Here is a 13,581-nt window from a genome sequence, read left to right on the forward strand (position 1 = left end):
TGAAAAAGCAAAAGAAGAACTAAAGGGAACCATAGAAGCACTGTATAAACACCAAAGTGAAACAGAGAACATGATTAACAAAGAGATAAATGAACTCAGGACAAAAATAGACAACATTAAAGAGGAAACCACCCAGAATATGGAAAACCTCAGAAAAAAGAATGAAACAGAATTGCAAACCAAAATGGAAGGCCAATCCAGCAGAATAGAACAAACAGAAGACAGAATTTCAGAACTCGAAGATGAAATGGTAATTAAAGGAAAAACCAAAGAACTATTCATTAAACAACTCAAGACCTGTGAAAAGAAAATGCAAGAACTCACCAACTCCATCAAAAGACCAAACTTGAGAATCATGGGCATCGAAGAAGGAGAAGAGGTGCAAGCAAAGGGAATGCATAATATATTCAACAAAATAAAAACAGAAAATTTCCCAAATCTAGAGAAAGATATTCCCATCCAGAAGCAAGAGGCCTCCAGGACACCAAACAGACCAGATCAAAATAGAACTACCCCATGACCTATCATCATTAAAACAACAAGTTCAGAAACTAGGGAAAGAATATTGAAGGCTGTAAGAGAGAGAAAAAACAAATAACATACAAAGGTAAACCCATCAAAATCACAGCAGACTTCTCAACAGAAACATTAAAAGCAAGAAGAGAGTGGAGTGAGATCTTGCAGACACTGAATGAAAATAACTTCAACCCCAGGATACTCTACCCAGCAAAGCTATCATTCAAAATAGATGGAGCAATAAAAGTCTTCCATGATAAGCAGAAACTAAAACAATATGTGACCAAAAAGCCACTACTACAAAAGATTCTTCAAGGGATTCTGCACACAGAAAGTGAAACCCAACTTAACCATGAAAAGACAGGCAGCACCAAACCACAGGAAAAGAAAAAGAAAGAAAGTAGAGAGCAACCTCAACTTAGGTATACACAATCAAGCCTTCAAACAACTAAGACAACTAAATGACAGTAATCACCACATACCTATCAGTACTAACACTTAATGTTAACGGACTTAATTCAGCCATCAAAAGGCACTGCTTGATGAAATGGATTAAAAAGGAAGATCCAGCAATTTGTTGCTTACAGGAAACCCATCTCACTGACAGAAATAAGCATAGGCTTAGGATGAAAGGCTGGAAGAAGATTTACCAAGCCAATGGCCCCCCAAAACAGGCAGGAGTAGCAATACTTATCTCTGACAAAGTAGACTTCAAACCTACATTGATCAAATGAAATAAAGAAGGACATTCCATACTAATAAAAGGGGAAACAGACCAAAAGGAAATAATAATCACCAACCTGTATGCACCCAATGTCAACATACACAATTTCATCAAACATACCCTGAAAGACCTAAAAGCATATATTAACTCCAACACAGTGGTTGTGGGAGACTTTAACACCCCATTATCATCAATAGATAGGTCATCCAAACAAAAAATCAATAAAGAAATCCAAGATCTAAAATATACAATAGATCAAATGGACCTACTTGATGTCTACAGAACATTTCATCCAACTTCTACACAATATACATTCTTCTCAGCAGTCCATGGAAACTCCTCCAAAATAGATCATATCCTAGGGCACAAAGCAAGTCTCAGCAAATATAAGAAAATAGAAATTATACCGTGCATACTATCTGATCACAATGCAGTAAAAGTAGAACTCAACAACAAAAGTAAAGACAAAAAACATGCAAAAAGCTGGAAAAAATAACTCATTATTTAATGAATGATGGATCATTGACGAAATAAAAGAGGAAATTAAGAAGTTCCTGGAAGTCAATGAAAATGAAAACACAACCTACCAGAACCTATGGGACACAGCAAAGGCAGTCCTGAGAGGAAAGTTTAAGTCATGAGTGCATATATTAAAAAGACTGAAAGATCCCAAATCAATGACCTAATGATACATCTTAAACTCCTAGAAAAACAAGAACAAGCAAATCCCAAAACAAATAGAAGGAGAGAAATAATAAAAATAAGAACTGAAATCAACGAAATAGAAACCAAAAAAACCAAACAAAGAATTAATGAAACAAAAAGTTGGTTCTTTGAAAAAATAAGCAAGATCGATAGTCCCCTGACAAACCTGACTAAAATGAGGAGAGAAAAAACCCAAATTACTAGAATCAGGAATGCAAAAGGGGAGATAACAACAAACACCATGGAAGTCCAGGAAATCATCAGAGACTACTTTGAGAACCTATATTCAAATAAATTTGAAAATCTTAAAGAAAGGTACAGATTTCTAGATACATATGATCATCCAAAACTGAACCAAGAGGAAATTAACCACCTGAATAGACCTATATCACAAAATGAAATTGAAGCAGCAATCAAGAGTCTCTCCAAAAGAAAAGTCCAGGACCTGATGGATTCTCTGCTGAATTCTATCAGACATGTAAAGAAGAACTGATACCAACCCTCCTTAAACTGTTCCACGAAATACAAAGGGAAGGAAAACTGCCTAACACATTTCATGAAGCCAGTATTACACTTATCCCAAAACCAGGCAAAGACACATTCAAAAAGAACTATAGGCCAATCTCCTTAATGAACATTGACGCAAAAATCCTCAACAAAATAATGGCAAAACAAATTCAACAACACATCAAAAAGATTATTCACCACAACCAAGTAAGCTTCATCCCAGGGATGTAGGGGTGGTTCAACATACAAAAACCAATAAACGTAATAAACCACATTAACAGAAGCAAAGACAAAAACCACTTGATCATCTCAATAGATGCAGAAAAAGCCTTTGATAAGATCCAACACCATTTCATGATAAAAACTCTAAGAAAACTAGGAATAGAAGGAAAGTACCTCAACATTATAAAAGCTACATATGACAAACCTACAGCCAGCATTATACTTAACGGAGAAAAACTGAAACCATTCCCTCTAAAATCAGGAACCAGTCAAGGATGCCCACTATCTCCACTCCTATTCAACATAGTACTGAAATTCCTAGCCAGAGCAATTAGGCAAGAAGAAGAAATAAAAGGAATACAAATAGGTAAAGAAACTGTCAAAATATCCCTATTTGCAGATGACATGATCCTATACCTTAAAGACCCAAAAAACTCTACTCAGAAGCTTCTACACATCATCAATAGCTACAGCAAGGTAGCAAGATATAAAATCAACATAGAAAAATCATTAGCATTTCTATACACTAACAATGAGCAAACTGAAAAAGAATGTATGAAAACAATTCCATTGGTTAGCAGTCTGCAAAAAACTGAAACTAGATCCATGTATATCACCCTATACCAAGATTAACTCAAAATGGATCAAGGATCTTAATATCAGCCACAGACTCTAAAGTTGATATAGGAAAGAATAGGAAATACTCTGTAGTTAGTAGGTATAGGCAAGAACTTTCTCAACGAAACCCCAGCAGCACAGCAACTAAGAGATAGCATAGATAAATGGGACCTCATAAAACTAAAAAGCTTCTGTTCATCAAACGAAATGGTCTCTAAACTGAAGAGAACACCCACAGAATGGGAGAAAATATTTGCCAGCTACACATCAGATAAATGACTGATAACCAGAATATATAGCGAACTTAAAAAACTAAATACTCCTAAAACTAATGAACCAATAAAGAAATGGGCACGTGAACTAAACAGAACTTTCTCAAAAGAAGAAATTCAAATGGCCAAAAAACACATGAAAAAATGCTCACCATCTCTAGCAATAAAGGAAATGCAAATTAAAACCACACTAAGTTTCCACCTCACCCCTATCAGAATAGCCATCATCAGCAACACCATGAACAATAGGTGTTGGTGAGGATGAGGTGAAAAAGGAACCGTCTTACACTGCTGGTATAAATGTAAACTACCTCAACCACTCTGGAAAAAAATTTGGAGGCTACTTAAAAAGCTAGACATTGATCTACCATTTGATCCAGCAATACCACTCTTGGGGATATACCCAAAAGACTGTGACACAGGTTACTCCAGAGGCACCTGCACACCCACGTTTATTGTGGCACTATTCACAATAGCCATGTTATGGAAACAGCCAAGATGCCCCACCACTGACAAATGGATTAAGAAAATGTGGTATCTATACACAATGGAATTTTATGCAGCCATGAAGAAGAATGAAATGTTATCATTTGCTGGTAAATGGATGGAATTGGAGAACATCATTCTGAGTGAGGTTAGCCTGGCCCAAAAGACCAAAAATCATATGTTCTCCCTCATATGTGGACATTAGATCAAGGGCAAACACAACAATGGGATTAGACTATGAGCACATGATAAAAGCGAGAGCACACAAGGGAGGGGTGAGGATAGGTAAGACACCTAAAAAATTAGCTAGCATTTGTTGCCCTTAAAGCAGAGAAACTAAAGCAGATACCTTAAAAGCAACTGAGGCCAATAGAAAAAGGGGACCTGGAACTAGAGAAAAGGTTAGATCAAAAAGAATTAACCTAGAAGGTAACACACACACACACAGAAAATTAATGTGAGTCAACTCCCTGTATAGCTATCCTTATCTCAACCAGAAAATACCCTTGTTCCTTCCTATTATTGCTTATACTCTCTCTTCAACAAAATTAGAGATAAGGGCAAAATAGTTTCTGCCGGGTATTGAGGGGGTGGGGGAGAGGGAGGGGGCGGAGTAGGGGCAGGGGTGAGAAATGACCCAAGCCTCATATGCACGTGTGAGTAATAAAACAATAAAAAAAAAGCAAGACCCTATTTGAAAAATAACTAAAGCAAAAATGAATGGGGATATGGCTCAAGTGATAGAATACCTGACTAGCAAGCACAAGGCCCTGAGTTCAAACCCCAGTAGCACCAAAAGAAAAAAAAAACTTCCAATGATTTTATCTCTTATCACAATATTTGTTCTCATTATGAACCTTAACAATTTGTAATTTTTTCCAATAGTCATCTCTCCATTTGTTACTGCCCCAGAACAGATCTAGAGGGACTGAAAATTATTCACTCAAGAGTGTTGTACAAGCTCTACCTACTTCCAAAACAGTTCCACCACCTTGATTTTACCCCTACCAGATAAGCAGTCTTCTTTATTCCTCTTTCCACCTGCTCCCTGGCCATTATCAATCCACATTCTATCTGTATGGATTTATGTATGTGGATATAACATTGTAAATGGAGTCAGATTATATGTGACCTTAGGAGTCTAGCTTCTTCCACTTAGCATAATGTTTTGGAGATTCATCCGTATTGTAACCCGTATGAACTTCATTTTGTAGCTAAATAATATTACACTGTGTGTGCTTACCACAATTTGCATCCATTCACCTATTGATGGACATTTGTGCTATTTCCATTTTGGGGCTAATGTGAATAATTGCAGGTATTTTTTAAGTAATATGTTAGAAATGCATATTGAAATATTTCTAGGTTAAATATGATACCTAGATTTTGCTTTAAAATACCTCAGTCAAAAAAAAAACAAAGTAGGTATTGATGAAATAAGATTGGAAAACTCTTGATAATTGTTGAAGCTAAGAGATGAGTATTGGGATTAGTTGCACTTTTCTCTCTACTTTTATATATGACTGAAAAGTTCCACAATGAAGAGGAAAGGTTTGGAAAACAGACGTTCTGAATTCGACTGTATTGTTTTATGAGACTAATAATGTATTTTATTAGCATACATTATTTATATTTCCTCTGATGGCCATCACCCTCAAAAATGCCATGTATGAAGAATGTGAACTATGGCTAATTAGAGAAAGAAAAGCAGCTTGGAAAGTTAATAAAAATACTGACTAGATCCTGTTGTGGAGCTATCACTAAGGTAAAGGAGAAAGAAAACAATCTTATTAAAGAATTATTAAGCTAGACTTAATAACGAGAGGTACTACATAGGCAATGTGTTAACAGATGGCAAAGGTAAAGAAATCTCACCCTTGTACAGAGTCAAGCAGACCCAACCCATCACATACACATACTCAAAATAAATGATGATCCTCAAGAAGGCAGACTGACAACACCATTTGTCACACCAGTTCATCCTAGATTTACTAAGAAGTTGGGATGACCACCTGTATTAGTTAAATGGCTTTATTCCAAAGAAAAATAAACTTCTTGTACCTTTATGACAAAAGGCAGCTTTGAAACTTGGAAGAGTGGGTCCCTCCAAAGTTAGTTCCCCACACACACACAGGGACATGGGGACACTTTCTTCCTTGACTACATTTCCAAAGATGCTTCTCAAGTTCTTGAGAAAGCTGGTTAGAGTTTATTTCTCTTTTTAAAAGTTTTACATACATCTCAAAGACACAGAGAAAGAAATGACAAGTTTCCTACATTAAGAAAAGATGACAGGGGTTTCTTTCTTTATTTTCAGCAGGGAGAATTGAGCCTCTTAGCTGTCATTTGTATTAGCCAGCTCAGAGTGGTGAAAAAAGGCATGAAACAGATTGTCTTAATATAAATCACTAATAAAGTGATCTGTTTCCAAAATGTGTGTGATATCAATTTAGTTATAGGGACTATATTTAACAATCAAGAATAATCTGTAGTTTACATGACACATACATATGAAGGTCCAAAATCTTCAATATGCATTTGAGTTACCTGGAGATCTCATTAGTTCCGTGGTGGGCATGAGGGACTGCATTTCCAACAAGCTCCCAGGCATAGCCCAGGCTGATGATCTGTTACCCCACATTGTGCCTACCCTCCATCGCAGTCATCTCAAAGTTTCACCTACAAATCAGCAGCAGGAACTTGCTAAAAATGCAAATTCTTAAACTGAGCACCAGACTACTGAATCAGACACCATTCTGAGTTTTAACAAGCCCTCCTGGTCATTCTCATGTATGTTAAACATAATAACTCTGGTTATAGATTAGTAGTTCTCAAAACTGGATATACTTTGAAGTCATCTGGGACATTTTAGAAAAAAAGTACTAATTTCCTATGTTCACTCCTGTGGAGATCCTGAGTTAATTAGCATGTTGTAAGACTTAGACATAAAGAGCTTCGAAATCTGTCTGGGTGATACTAATGTGCACCAATGTTTGAGAACCACTAAACTAGAATGTGAGCCTTACACAAGTAGGAATTTGTTTGGTCTTTACTGAATCCCAAGTGCCTATAAAAATATCTGCCATTACTTGACATCTCACAAATATTTATTAAATGCATGAGTAAATGAAAGAAGGAGCAGAAAAACAAACCTCTGAGCTACTCTAAAAACAGTTTGCTTTATGATATTATAGAGCATATATCATATTTGTCATCTTTCTGTCCAATAGGAAATCTGTTTTCAGCTCAAAACATAGCTGAAATACCATCACAGCAACATTTGGGGTCAGAAATACAGACTCAAAGCTTGCATGTCTAAAAAACAGTCAGAGAACTAAAAATAAATATAGCTAATAAATATAACAAAAAACAAATAAAGTATGAAGTTGGTAAGCTGTAGGAAGTATTAAAGAAGTAGCATTATCGAAGCAAAGAAAGGCTTAGGACCTGAAACTGAATGATTGCATTGACGGAGGATATGATTCTAGACCAATGAAAAACAGAAAGCATATTTTCCTACCCTAATTGAAAATCCCTAGGGAAAAAAAAACTAATGTGAAAATCTCACAGCCTATAGTGGGAAAATCCTACAGTAGTTTTAAGCATGCACCAAGTTATTGTAGAGCAAAATGTGTAATTTTATATGGAAGATTCAATTATGCTAAGTCTCAAAACCGAACATTACTATGACATCAACTTTTCATTGTATGAAAACAGTATCTGTCCACTTTTGCTGGGCTATAATAAAAGTAACATAAAGCGACAAGGGATCTGCATATGTTAGGAGACGGGTGTTAGTTGTTGTCACGCTTCTGTGCACTGCCTCCTCACTCTGCATATTCTCCAGTCAAACCACTGCAGAATGCGGGGCATGGAATTAAAGGAGCTTCCTCCCAAATCAGTTTCTCAAGATGTGTCCAATTCAATATTTAAATCATCAAGGGGTTAACTTTTAGGTTGACTGCACGTTTCCCATAATACTTAGACAAATAAGTCTGCCCAAATATAGAAAATCAGCAGCAACACCCATAAATTAAGCAACAGACGTTAATCATAGGGAAATCAGTGAGTTGGAAAGAGGAATGAGAAATATTTTCATCATCTTGAATAGTTTAAAATGGAACATTATATATAAAGAAAAAGAAAAACTTCCAGTCTTAGGATAAGGGTACAGAATCAGAGTAAAATAAGCCAAAAGGTTAAAAATGTGGATCTACTAGGCTTGGAGCTCTTGAACTTCTCTTTATTACAGGCTCTACTGTTTCCAAGGTTGGAAGATGCAGAGACTGAAATTTGCATTTAAGCATAAGTGAACAGAGTGCAAGGACTATATAGGAACTGAAAGTCCCACACCATATCAGTTTCTGTGACTTACAGATGATATAAAACAGTTCATAAGGTCCAAAGGATTATTAAGGGAAAATAAAATGGAATAAATGTGGAGTTTGCAAATGGTTCACCATAAATATGAGAGTTCCTCATATGTGGAGATAATATTAAGACTCACTGTTAGGAAAATTCAAAAACCAACATAATAAATTACTTTTAGGTCTTTCCAACTAAAAGATTCCCTGAAAACAGTGAGAAATTGTTGTTATTTTTCTCCATTTATTGTTCATCTTTTGAATTGAATTTTTTCTACTTAATTTCCTTTCTTTGTTCCTTAATATAAGTTCCCTTCTTTGTACAAAATAGAAAAGTCACAACTCCTAAAAATATAAAAATGTATTATCTTAAAGAAGGGAATATTCAAGCACTACAATTCAAGTCCAGGTTCTGAAGGAAAAATGAGGGCCAGATAGGAACTCTTTTTTCCAGTGAGCAGCTATACTCGTCACCTAACCATCTAAACCAGACTAAGAGAAGCAGGTGGGAGCAGAGCTTGATCAGATGCACTGTGTTTAGTGTGGGAATCCCCCAGCATGGAGCTCTAACATCCCAAGAACAGTATCTAAGCTTTGGGTGCAGCATAGGGAACTTGCTTGGTGCCCTGCAGAGTTCCCATAGTTATAAAGGTAACTCAGCAAAATATGTAAACTTGAAAGAATGGAGTAGTTACATTCTTCTTAGACAGAAAGAACATAAATTAATTGTTCAGAGATGCAGCCCACAGGTACATTTTGTAGACACCCAGAAAGAACACTATATGGCCATATGTACCCACTTGCCCCAGATCTCTTTGTCCTTCCCAACATCCTCAGAAGAGTCTTAAATATAAAAATAAGGAAAATTACATGTCAACACTGGACTTCAGAGATGAATGATGCTTTTGTGTCACAAAGATTCAAAACACATTGTCAAAGAGGTTTAGGATACAGCAACTTAAAACTAAAACTTGTTGCATGCACCATGTTGCCTACCTACTTTTAATTCTTTTCTTCATCCTCATGTACTAACCATAGATGGTGATGATGTGCCCAGGTTAACAACAAGCAACTAAAACTCTGTGTGTATATCCTAGCCACCTTCCCTTACAACACTACTCATTATAGCCAACAGACTGAAGCAGAGCCTACTAGGAATTTCTGAAAAATTCTTACTTTCCCAGTAGATTCTACCCATTCCTCCTTTGTTACCTCCTCTCTTTCCTGGAGTATATTTTTGTGACTCCACTGGATTCAGCTCTAAAAACTTAAGTGGCGTAATACCACAGAGCACTTATGAGATTTCCATTCTTCATATTGTTAGTACACATAAAACATAGGAGTGACTCATAACATCAGGTTTGGTAATGATTTTTTGGTTATATCACTAAAAACACAAACAACAAGAGAAAAAAAGAACACTTATGCAAACAACATGGTCAATAGAGTGGGAAGGCTACCCACAAAATGGGGAAAATATTTTCAAGTCAAATATTTGATAATGATTAATATCCAAAATATAGTGTCAGAATCCTATAATTCAACAACAAAAAAATCCAATTAAAATTAGCACAGGACTTTAATAGACATTTTTCCAAAGAAGATATACAAATGGCTAATAGCACATGAAATGATGCAACATCACTAGTCATTAGGGCAGTATAAATCAAAATTAGATGAGATACCACTTCACAAACCACATAACAATTGTTGGCAAAGATATGGACAAACTGTAACCCTCATACATGACTGGTGAGAATTTAAAATGGTATATCCACTATGGAAATCAATATGCAAGGAAAGATGTTCTCAAAACAGAAAAATTAACATAGAATTACTATATTACCTAGCAATTACACTTATGTTACATAATCCAAAGTATTAAGAGCAAGGACTCAAGCACATATTTGTACATGAGTCATAATATCTAAAAGGTGAAATGAACCAAATGTCTATATATAGATGAATACCTCAACAAGATATAGTATTACATACAATTGATTACCATTCAGCCTTGAAAACAAATGACATTTTGGCACATGCTATAATACATAGGTACCTTAAAGATTCTATGTATGTGAAGTAAGCCAGACAAAAATGGAAAATATTATAATGATTCTACTTAAATGAGGTACCTAGAATAGTCAACAGGTAGTACTTACTAAGAGCTAGGAGAGCTACTGTTTAATCAGTACAGAGTTTCAGGTTGTTATGATAAAAATGTTCCAAAGATGTGTTCTTTCCTTCACAATGATTTGAATATAATTTATGCTACTAAATTGTGCAATTAAAGTGGTTAAATTTATAACTTTTATGATATGTCTATACTTACCACAATAAAAATCTTATTAGTACTATTATACTTTAATACGCCATGTTATGTCTTCAAAGTATCATTCCCATTTATGCTTTCATGTTTTCTCAAGGCCAAAAGAAAGAGCTGAGATGAGCCAGGTGCAATAATCCCAGCTACTTGGGAGATGGAGATCGAGAGGATCATGATTTAAGGCCAGCCTGGGCAAAAAGTTAGCAAGACCCCCATCTCAACAAATAAACCAGGCATGATGGTTTAATAACCTAAAGCAAAAAGGGCTAGAGGCATGGCTCAAGTGGCAGAGCTCTTGTTAGGCAAAGCCCTGAGTTCAAGCCCCAAGTCTGCCAAAAAATAAAAAAAAAAGATAGTTCTTAAGCCTTAACAGCTCTGTCTCTGAAGTCACATCAGCTAAGAAATTAGGGAGGAACTGGAGTGACATAAAATGATCTTTAGTCTTAAATATCATAACAGGAACAATGGTAGAATGAAAAGAAAAGAGCAAGAGAAGTTGGTTGTTTAAACATGAATAATAAAGAGATTTCTTAAGGATAAAGGAAAGACAGTCTAGACATATGCTAAAGGAAAAGTGAGATGCTAAAGGCAAGACCAGGCAGACATAAAAGGCAAGGAAGATACACCAGCCCAAATTCTTTTGAGAAAGAAGCTATCAGGAAAGGGGAAGAAAGTTTAGTGGCTTCTAGATCAGAAATTATAACTAGGTCCCAAGACAAATGTCAGGAAATTAGCAATAGAATGTCAACAAACAGATGATTGATCTCACAGCCTTCCAAGTTTGTGAGAGCTAAGGAATAAGCTACATAAAATAGAAATGAATTTGAAAAAGAACCCTGGAAAGACCAGTATAAAATGTTCAACTAATTATCAGATATGCCTATAGACAATGTGATTCTTTCATTTTGTGAACATGCATGATAAAGCTCAGGAATTAGAAATCTAATAAAAGGTATGAAAAAGATAAGACATAGTAAAGAACAGCCATACCAGACAATATATATCAAGTCCAACCTGACTTAGTCTAGTGGGAGGTTATCTTTCAAGAGAGTTTATCCAATCCAGAATACTGAGGGTAAAATTAGTTTGCTTAAATCAAAGATGCATTTAGCAGACACAGATCTTTACTTTCATCTCTCTCACTATGGAAAATCCCAGACACAAAACCAAGATTTTAAGAAAAACAAGTTCTTAGGCCAGAAAGCAAAAGCAAATGTAAAGGAAAGGTAATACACAGATGTAACAAACAATATTTCACCTACATTTATTAAAAAAAAAAAAAACAGGCCAACCCAAGAAGAGGAATGAAAGGGAGTGATATGGTGGAAAGAACTAAACAGATCTTTGTGACAAAGATGCAAAAGAAAGAACGCTACTCAAGCTTTCAGAATCTTGGGAAAGCCAAATTTCCAGCAGAACCTAACACAGGTCCCAGCCCTCACCAGCCCTATGGACATGGACTTTAGAAGTATAAACTGAGCTTCAGTTCTGGAATTGAAGAAGTCAGCTGAGGGTGATTACCCAGCTGGAACAAGGGTGGGGACCAAGGGAAAATACATCCTAGAACTCAGGTTGCCTACACCAAAGCAATTGTACAAGAAGCAATGGCCTCAGGCAAGTGGCCCAGGACTAAAAGTGCCTGTTCACAAGAGAATGTGAAAATGATGTCATTATATTTAGTCCAGAACTAGGACACCAGAATCCCAGTGCTCACAGACAAAAGAGAAACTTAGAAATTTTGCATACGCTGGAAAGTTTTCCCCATAAGGTGAATCAATGATGGTGGCGTGACCATTCTAAATTTCTAAACTTATCAACAAGAAGGTCTCTAATAAGAAAGGTATTAACATGTTAAAAATAGATCTTTCTCCTCCACAAGCTCACCTGCCCTGACAAACACAGAAGCCAGTGTGATAGCTAATTTTCTAAATAGAGATCTTCCACCCAACTTGGGTTTAAGTTCATAGATCATAAAGCCTTAAAAACTTGCATAAAGGGACAGGTACCTGGTACAGATAAAAGCTAATTTTTCTCTGCCTGTGTGCTTTTCCTTCTATACCATTGAGACTTAGTAAAATGGATTTAAACTGTGTGAGGAGCTGGATAATTTTGATTCTGGATATTACATGTTTTAAATTTTGCAGGAGGAGAGAGACATTGCTATATAAGGCAGTTAACTTCTGGCTCTCCACCTATTATCAAGGGTTCCAGACAAATTTTCTATCATGTGGATTAATGAATAAGATAAATAAATGATAGGAGATAATTACGAAGGTCAAGGATCAACAGGAAGATGGACACCTTGGCCTTTGAATATCCCATCAAGACACAGGGCATGCTGGGTTCTGGCTGTACCTCTGCATTCAGTGAGAGGCTCCTCTTCCTGCCTCAACACAGAGGCTGTTTGTTATCAAACAGTCTAGATGTGTGGACCCAGCCATTTTTAGAAGTTCAATGGTGATACCTAACACCCAGTAGCTAGAGACCATAGACTCTGTCAGGGAAGAGATGATCTGGACCCGTGGGAAATCAAATTGGGTGTAACCCACCCCACAAAGAGCAAAGGCCAAGTCCCAGTCAACTCATGATCCAGCAATTTTGTTCACTGCACTGCCCCAATGATATAACCTTATAGTTCCATTGAATTTTGACTTTTTAAAAAGTGTTAGAAGGGAAAGAGAATGACTCCTCCTCTGAGGTTCTAAAAAGGCAATGAAATGGAAGGGAGCATGAGGAAAGAGTGTTAAGCCCTCCCAAACACCACAAACACCACAGCTAAGGCTCATCCAAGAAAAAAAACTAGAGAGCATGAAGCTTTAATTTCTTTAAAATTTTAACTCA

This window comes from Castor canadensis, chromosome 3, assembly GCF_047511655.1.
Source record: "Castor canadensis chromosome 3, mCasCan1.hap1v2, whole genome shotgun sequence".
Taxonomy (NCBI): domain Eukaryota; kingdom Metazoa; phylum Chordata; class Mammalia; order Rodentia; family Castoridae; genus Castor; species Castor canadensis.